Source organism: Cavia porcellus, unplaced genomic scaffold, assembly GCF_034190915.1.
Source record: "Cavia porcellus strain 051 isolate PalLab524CR breed Dunkin Hartley unplaced genomic scaffold, mCavPor4.1 scaffold_25, whole genome shotgun sequence".
Classification (NCBI taxonomy): domain Eukaryota; kingdom Metazoa; phylum Chordata; class Mammalia; order Rodentia; family Caviidae; genus Cavia; species Cavia porcellus.
In genome coordinates, this window is record NW_026947508.1 from 20,168,801 (window position 1) to 20,178,160 (window position 9,360).

Here is a 9,360-nt window from a genome sequence, read left to right on the forward strand (position 1 = left end):
CCTAGAGTTTGAATAAGAATTGACAGTAGGAGGGGCTGGGGATTTAGCTCAGCTGCATAAGCACCTGCCTTGCAAGCAGGCAGTCGTGAGTTCGATCCCTGGTACCGGTAAAAACGAAAAAGCCAAAAAAAAAAAAAAGAATTGACAGTAGGGTTAGGGTGTAGCTCAGTGGGTAAAGAGCTTGTGCAGCTTGCATGTGATGCCCTGGGTTTGACCCCTAGCACTGAAAAAAGAAAAAAAGAACCCACACACAAAAAATGATGGACTAAGAAGTGCACGATAGCTTTACTGTTAAAAAGAAAAGTTAATGTTTTTATTTTTATTTTTCATTCTCTGAAAAGTCTTTATGTGTGTGTACAGTACTGAGGATGGAATCTATGGCTTTCACACTGAACTATATCCCCTGACTCTTCTCTTTTCCTCTTCTCTTCTTTCTCTTCTCTTTTCTTTTGATGCAATTCAGGCTGGCCTTGAACTCACAGGGATCCTCATGCCTCAGTCTCCCAAGTGCTGGGATTACAGATATGTGCCACCATGACTGGTTTTTTTGTTTGTTTGTTTGTTTTTCTTTTTCCTTTTTATCGGTACCAGGGATCGAACTCATGACTGCCTACTTGCAAGGCAGGTGCTTATGCCGCTGAGCTAAATCCCCAGCCCCCGTGACTGGTTTTTTTGAGACAAGGTCTCACTGTGTAGTTTAAATTGGTCTTGAACTCACCATGTAATCCAGGATGGTCTGGAACTCACAGAAATCCTCCTTCCTCAACCTCTCTTCAGTTACTGAGACAGGGTCTCACAAAATCACTAAGTTGCCCAGGCTGGGCTTCCATTGCAGCCTTCCTGTCTCAGCCTCCCAGAGTGCTGAAATTATAGGCATTTGCTCAGCATTTTTTTTTACTAGTCTTTTTATTCTCACTATATTATTATATGTAAAATAAGGTCTTGTTAAAAACAATTTATGACAAAATTACATAATTGTCTCTGGAGAGTAAAAGATGGGTGTATATGTGAGTATCTCTGGTCTCCTTCCTTTTTAATCGCCCTTTTATTCATAGACCTAATGTGGAGTAGAAGAGAAAGACAGCACCAAAGCAAATGGAACTATCGACAATTGTAAATGGGTTTTACAGACATAATGATTCTGTCATAATAAAATAACAATGGTTAATTCTCTAATTTTGTCACCTACAGATGCAGTTTTCTCTCCAACTACACTTGTTCCTGTTAAAAAGCTAAAACTGGAAAGATCTAGTGTTTGCTTTGGGGCACATTCATAAGATACAGTGATACTGAGATAAAACAAATACATTATCAGGTGTCTTATCAAATGTAAAGGAATCAGTTGCTCTTAATTCATGTCTATTTTGCAGGTGTTCTCTATAAATACAGTGGGCATTACATTTTTTAAGTTTGCTTTAGCATATCTTTTAATAGTTATTATTTTATTTGTCAAATTTGCTCTAGAAGTCCAGAAAAGGAGCCTTACCAACACACTTTGAAAAATTACTGTTAATGACTACCTTTTTTTTTTTTTTTTTTTTGAGACAGGGTCTCCCTATGCAGTTCAGGCTGGCCTTGAACTCACAGGGATCCTTATGCCTCGGGCTCCCAAGTCCTGGGATTATAGGCATGAGCCACCATGCCCGACTATGACTACCTTTTCATACTGCTTGGATGAAAAGCTTAGCTGATAAGTTTGACCTAGTCAAGAAATTGCCTATAATGTGCAATTAGATATGGACTAATTGTATTTTTTTTCTTGAGATAGGGTCTTGCTGTATATTCCAGGCTGGCCTTGAACTTACTATGTAACCCAACCTGGCATTGAACCTGGGGTGATTCTCCTGCCTCAGTGTCCCAGGGTGCTGGGATTACAGCTATGATTATAGGCATGCACTACTGTGCCTGGCTGCTAATTATGTGTGTGTGTGTTTTTAGGTTATTTTGTTTATTTGTTTATTTTTGGTACTAGGAATCAAACTCAGGACCCTTGCCTGAGTGCTTGTCAAGAAGACTAATTGTATTTTGTTTGTTTTTTATTTTTGGCTTTTTTGTAATTGTATTTTGTTTGTTTGTTTTTTATTTTTGGCTTTTTTGTTTTTTTGAGACAGGATATTACTTCAGAGTTCAGGTTGCTCTCAAACTCACTCTGTAGCCCCGGTTGGTAATGTTCCTGCCTTAGCATGTTGGGCAAAGGCAAGAAAAAGGAGAGGAAAAAGGGCAGTAGAAGGATAGGTAGATATGATAGATGCATGTAGGGAAATGTCACAGTAAATCCTACTAATTTGTACAATTGGTATGTATTAATAGGCACAGTAGCCCATGCCTATAATCCTAGCTTCTACCTCAGGAGACAAGGATTAGCTCAAGACAAGCCTGGGCAATTTAACAAGACCCTGTCTCAAACTAAAAAATAAACAGGACTGAAAATCTAGCTCAGTGGTAGAGTGTTTGCTTGACATGCATGAGGCTGTGGGTTCAATACAAAGTACCTACAGAAAAATGGGGGAAGGGATGTTTGATAATTATAATAAAAGATAGAAAAAGCCTGTTAAAGGGGATAATAATCCACTTTATTCCTGATATCCCTGATTTTTCTCTGCTATCCATTTGTTCATCCACAAAACATTTTTAATAGAGGATTTTAAAACAATTAGTTATGGGTTGAGGGTACAGCCACTTACCTACTATGCATGAGATTCTAGGTTCAAACTCTAGTTGTGCAAAAACAAAGAAAAAAAAGAAACAACTCACCAAAATAAGTTTATTTTTTGGAGTTCAAATTTTATATAATCACAGAATGTAAGCTGTGAGGACATTTAGAAATTGTCTGGTATAACCAGTGTTCTTTTATTCATTCATTTATTCAGCAAATATTTGCTTAATGTGCCTGGCAGAAGTCACATAAGTGAGAGAATAACTTCTATCCTGTAGGATGAAATAATTGCTTGAGAAGATGTAAACAAATTACAAAGGGTATGCAGATGAAGAAGAACCTAGATTTTGCTTTTGTTCATTTATTTTTGCAATGAGCTCACAATACTGGAACTAAAAAGAAATAGGGGCTTACCTGGTGAACAGAATTAGGAGAAAATACTAACTCAGAGGACTGCATATGAAAAAGCACAAGAAATACAGTATAGGATACTGTTGGAGACTCAAATCATTTCTCCTATACTAACATCCCCCTTCTTAGAAATCTTCCAAAGCCAGTACATTGTGAATGTCCTATATATTAAAAGAGCCAATACCCCTACCCACAGGATGAAAAATGAGTCCTTGACTCTGAGATTTTAGTCTTTCAACATCAAAGCAAAGTGAACACACTTTTATTGTTGATAATGGTAAATGATGCAATTCAAGCCAGCCCTCCCACAGATTAGAGTTAAACACACTGGATGAAACATTAAAAATAAAATCATCTCTCAAAGCATCTAGTAACTAACAAGATAGGAATTAAGTAGGCCCATGTTTTCATTTTTCCCCTGGTACTTCACTCATTCCAAGAAAGCACTCAACCACAGAGCTACATCCCCAACCCCAGGATTTTTGATAGAGGATTCAGAGGGATGAACATAGCATTTCTGCTACTTTTGTTTGAGGCAGAATTAGGAAGTTATGATGTGTTAAAGAATCCATGGGAACAAAAGATGGAACCCAGGATCCATAAAAGATAATATCCCTAGTGTATTCCCTTCTGCTTTGTCCTGGGGCTTTCAAATTTCCACTGTAGGTATTAAATTTGTCCTAAATGCTAATGGCAAGGACAATTAAAAATCATGCAAACAGGAGCCAGGTGTGATCACACCTGTAATCCCAACTATTCAAGAGTCTGAGGCAGGAAGATTGGAAGTTTGAATCCAATTTAGGCAATTTAAGCAGAGAGTATTTCAAAATAAAAAGGACTAAACCGGGCATGGTGGCTCACATCTGTAATCCCAGCACTCGGGAGGCTGAGGCAGGAGGATCGTTGTGAGTTTGAGACCAGCCTGAGCTACAAAGTGAGCTCAAGGCCAGCCTGAACTGCATAGTGAGACCCTGTCTCAAAAAAGACACACACACACACACACACACACACACACACACACACACAAAGGACTGGAGAAGTAGTTTAGTGATAGTGTACCACCCTAGTACTGCACCAAAAAAAAAAAAAAAAAAAAGCCAAAACCCATGTAAGTAGAAAATAATGTCACTGCTCCCCAGGTGCAGCGCACTCCCCGCTGGCTGCAGCCTGACAAGCTGCACGGCCCCCAATCTCCCGTGGCCACCTCCCCCAGGCATGGCACAGGGCCTTGCCTCAGTATGGCAGCAGCACGGCACAGCACGCTCGACTTCATGCTCGGCTCCAGAGCTGATGGTGAGACCATTCTAAAAGGTCTACAGTCCATTTTCCAGGAACAGGGCATGGCGGAGTCAGTACATACCTGGCAGGACCATGGCTACCTAGCAACGTACACAAACAAAAATGGCAGCTTTGCCAATTTGAGAATTTATCCATGTGGATTGGTGTTATTTGATCTGCAAAGCTACGACAGTGACTCTCAGGGCAAAGAAGAAATTAATAATCTTTTGAACAAAGTAGAAGAGAGAATGAAAGAATTGAGCCAGGCCAGTTTTGGGTGGGTGAAGCGTTTGCCAACCATAGTTGCAGGAGGGGCCATCCACAGATACTGGCCTACAGCTGATGGGTGTCTGGTTGAGTATGACATAGATGAAGCAGTATATGACGAAGACTCACCTTATCAAAACATTAAAATTCTGTACTCGAAGCAATTTGGAAATATTCTCTCCTCAGTGGGGATATTAATTGGGCAGAGAGTGATTTGGCATGTACCCGGCCATCATGGGCAGTGGCAAAGAAGATTACACTGGCAAAGATGTACTGATTCTGGGAGGCGGAGATGGAGGAATCTTACATGAAATAGTCAAACTGAAACCAAAGATGGTCACTATGGTAGAGATTGACCAAATGGTGATTGATGCGTGTGAGAAATACATGCGGAACACATGTAGTGACGTCTTAGACAATCTCAAGGGAGACTGCTGTCGGGTTCTAATAGAAGACTATATTCCAGTACTGAAGAGGCCAAAGAAGGGAGAGAGTTTGTTTATGTGATTAATGATTTGACTGCTGTTCCAATCTCCATGTCTCCAGAAGAAGATTCCACATGGGAACTGCTCAGACTGATTCTTGACCTCTCAATGAAAGTACTGAAACAGGATGGGAAATGTTTTACACAGGGGAACTGTGTCAATTTGACAGAAGCCCTGTCGCTCTATGAAGAACAACTTGGGCGTCCCTTGTCCTGTGGAATTCTCGAAGGAGATTGTCTGTGTCCCTTCATACTTGTAACTATGGGTATTTTACACTGGAAGAAAGCTAAGCCCTAACGATGAATATCCCAACGACATGTGCTGCAGATAGCCTTCCTGACCTCCATATGCTGTACATGCCATCAAAATGAGTCAGGCAATTGATTGTGACTTCCTTAACGTTTTCTCTTCTTAATTATTATTTTTAATTTAAAAAAGCAAGTGGAAAAATGTATATTTTGATGAGCTAGGGTGTTATTTTCTTTGAAAGTCAGCTGAAGGACAGACAGCACAGCAAAGACTGCTATGTTGTTTGTTTTTGTCTTTGTCGTTTTTATCGGTACCAGGGATCGAACTCACAACTGCCTGCTTGCAAGGCAGGAGTTTATGCCGCTGAGTTTATGCCCCAGTCCCCACGTTTTGTTTTGTTTTGATTTTGGTAGAACGTAAATTTGGACCTTCGGAGGAATGAGCATCATTGTTTTATTTTGGAGGGAGGTTCTTGGTGGTTTTTTAAAAAAATTCACTTAGATTTTAAAATTTGGTGCTTTTAAGAAAGTTAGAAATAGGGGCTGGGGATTTAGCTCAGCGGCATAAGCACCTGCCTTACAAGCAGGCAGTCGTGAGTTCGATCCCTTAAAAAAAAAAAAAAAAAAAAAAAGAAAGTTAAAAATGAATAGCACTGCTTCAATTAAAGTTACAAAAGAGATTTAAAAAAAAGAAAATAATGTCACTTTCTTTCTTTCTTCTTTCTCTTCTTCCCCATCTTCCTCTTAATTGAAGATTAAACCCGGTGTCTTCTCACTGAGCTACATCCCCATCCCTTTTTAAATTTTGAGATAAAGTCTCAAACATGTGATATTATTCCTGCTTTAACTAGCTAGATTTCTGGGGTTGCAGACATGTGTCACCATGCCCAGTCCTGAAATTATTTCTGTAATTTTTTTCCCCAGAAGGCAATGCCCAATATAAAAATAACCATATACATGAAGTGACCAACCATCATGAATAAGAGACATAACAGAAAATAGAAATAGACCTGCAAGAACTCTATATTCTGTGATGACTGGACACAAATAAGTCTGTGTACTGTGTTCTAGGAGATCAAAGCCTAATTTGAAAAAACTTGGCAGAAAATAGAAATTATAAAAAGTAGCACAAGACTGGGAATTTAGCTCAGCGGTATAAGTGCCTGCCTGGCAAGCACAAGATTGTGAGTTTGATCCCCAGTACCAAAAAAAAAAAAAAAAAGATTTAAAAAAGTGACATACAAAAGTGGCATAAAAGGAACATAATAGGGGTCAGGGATTTAGCTCAGCAGCATAAGCACTTGCCTGGAAAACACGAGGTCATGAGTTCGATCCTCAGTACCAAAAAACAAACAAACAAAAAAAAAAAAAAAAAAAAAAAGATCATAGTAGATTTGTAAGTGAGCAAAATAAAAAACCCTTGGATTTAGTAATCAAGGAGTTGTATTAAAAGAAATTTGAAGTTACTTATTAGTGAATATTGACTTTCAGTTTGAGATGGACTAAAAACTTCTGAAGATGAATAGTGATGATGTTTGCGTAACAGTGTGAAACTATTCAGTGCAATGGACCCGTATATTTAAAAATGATTAAATCAGGTGTAGTAATCTCAGTTCCTCTGGAGGCTGAGGTAGGAAGGTCACAGTCTTAGAGATACCCTCTAAGCAAAACAAAAAAACAAAGAAAGATTAAAGTGATGTATTTTGGAATAGCACAATGCTTGTCTGGCATAAATAGGGACCTAGATTTGATCTCCAGTGCCATATACACACAAAAAAGGATAAGTTTCATAACAAGTATTTTTTTGGTTTATTTATTTTATTTTGGTTTTTTTTAACAAGTATTTTATTAAATTAAAATAAATCTACTTTATATTTTCTTGATTTCTAGTGAAGTTTGTCTGATTTTTACTTTGTCTTTTATAAACTGCCTGCTCTTGGGTCTGGGGATTTAGCTCAGCGGCATAAGCGCCTGCCTTGCAAGCAGGCAGTCGCGAGTTTGATCCCTGGTACCAATAAAAATGAAAAAGACAAAAAAAAAAAAAAAAAAAAAAAACCTGCCTGCTCTTATCTTTGCATATTTTCCTGCTGAAATTTTTATCATTTTATTATTTATTTTTTATTATTTTTTGGTACCGAGGATCGAACTTGCAACCTGGTGCTCGCCTGGCAGATACTTATGCCGCTGAGCTAAATCCCCAGCACCAATTTTTATCATTTTAAAAAAGATAAATTATAAGGTTAATTTGTAGTATGTTTTTTGTTTGTTTGTTTTGTTTGTTTGTTACTTGATTCACTTGGTTTTATGTTACAAAAGATTGAATTCAGGGCTTTTGCACTAAACTACATTCCTAGTCCTCTTTTTGTTTGTTTGTTTTTTGGTACCAGGGATTGAACTCAGGGCCTAGATTTGCCAGGCAGGCGTTTATGCCACTAAGCTAAATCCCCAGTTTATCGGTACTGGGGATCGAACTCACGACTGCTTGCTTGCAAGGCAGGTGCTTATGCCGCTGAGCTAAATCCCCAGCCCCTCCTTTTAATGTTTTATTTTAGTATATGTGCTGCCATAGTGAACACTTTATTTTTCTTTTCTTTCTTTCTGTGTGTGTGTGTGTGTGTGTGTGTGTGTGTGTGTGTGTGTGTTTGAGACAGGATCGCGCTATGCAGTTCAGGCTGGCCTTAAGATCACTTGGTGTTTTTTTGTTTGTTTGTTTGTTTTAATCGGTACCGGGGATTACCACTGTCTGCTTGCAAGGCAGGCACTTATGCCGCTGAGCTAAATCCCCAGCACCTGTTCCTTTTGTAGTTTAGACTGGTCTCAAACTCTTAACAATCCCCCTGCCTCAGCCTCCCGAGTGCTGGGATTACAGGCATGAGCCACCACACTCGGTTTAGAGCAATTTATTTTTCATTTTGAGACAGAGTCTTGCAAAATTGGTAAATTGTCCAGACTGGGTTTCAGCTTGTGATATTTCTGCCTTAGCTTCCCAGAGTGCGGGGATTACAGGAATGTGCCATCACCTTGGTTTATAGTAGTTCTTTTCTTTGTTGTTAATAGTGTTAGCTCTTTATCTTCAGATATTTTCTTCCATTTAGCTTATTTTATTACTTCACTACTGCAGATTAAACCCAAGGATACTCTACTGCTGAGCTAAATATTACATCATTTTATTTTTTATTGGAGACAGAGTTTCATTATTAAGCTGCCTAGATTGGGTTTGAATCTCTGAGCCAGTTGTTTCAGCCTCCAGGGTCTGAGATTGCAGGAATTCTGAGATTACAGGAATGTGCTATCATATCCAGAATGGTGTATCTTTTAGCAAATTTTAAATCTTATTTTGCCAATAGTGAGGGGAAATTAAAGTTCTTAATATTTTCTCTCCTGATTTCAGAGTCTCACTACATCACTAAATTCCCCAAACTGGGCTTGAATTTGCAATCCTCCTCCCTCAGCCTCCTAAAGTGCTGGGATTATAGGTTGTGAATCACCATGTCCAGCCACAGATTATCTGCTGATATAAAAATTTCTCAGCAAATAGAAATTGGTATGGTGGTGCACACCTGCATTTCCAGGGTTCAGGGCGTGGAGGCAAGAGGAAACCCAGTGAGTTCAAGGCTAGTGTGGGCTACACAGTGAGCTCAAGGCCAGCCTAAACTACAGTTTCTCACTGCCAAAGTCTTGCTACCATTGGGTCAGTCTAGTGTGGAGGGAGATAGGGAATGTAGGGTGCTGGACAGAAAACTTCCTGCTGCATACTGCATGAAATTTTGGCTTCATGAAATAGGGGCTGCATACTGCATGAAATTTTGTAAAGATGTTGCCTTTACAGCAAAGAATTTCAAGGAATGTCAGGGACACTGGATATCGGGGCTATTAGCTACTTGAGTCATGGTGTACTTGCCATCATCTACTCATTCTTTCTCTTCTAATTGCTTATTTATTCACTCCACAGACATTCTTTCTTTTCTTTTCTTCTTCTTCTTCTTCTTTTTTTTTTTTTTTTGGTGGGTACTGG

General features: G+C 39.0%; 1 pseudogene; it reads left to right on the forward strand.

Annotated features, from left to right (window-relative positions):
* The first annotated feature begins 4,249 nt into the window (after positions 1-4,249).
* On the forward strand, positions 4,250-5,661 carry LOC100728336 (spermine synthase-like; annotated as a pseudogene).
* Positions 5,662-9,360: the final 3,699 nt, after the last annotated feature.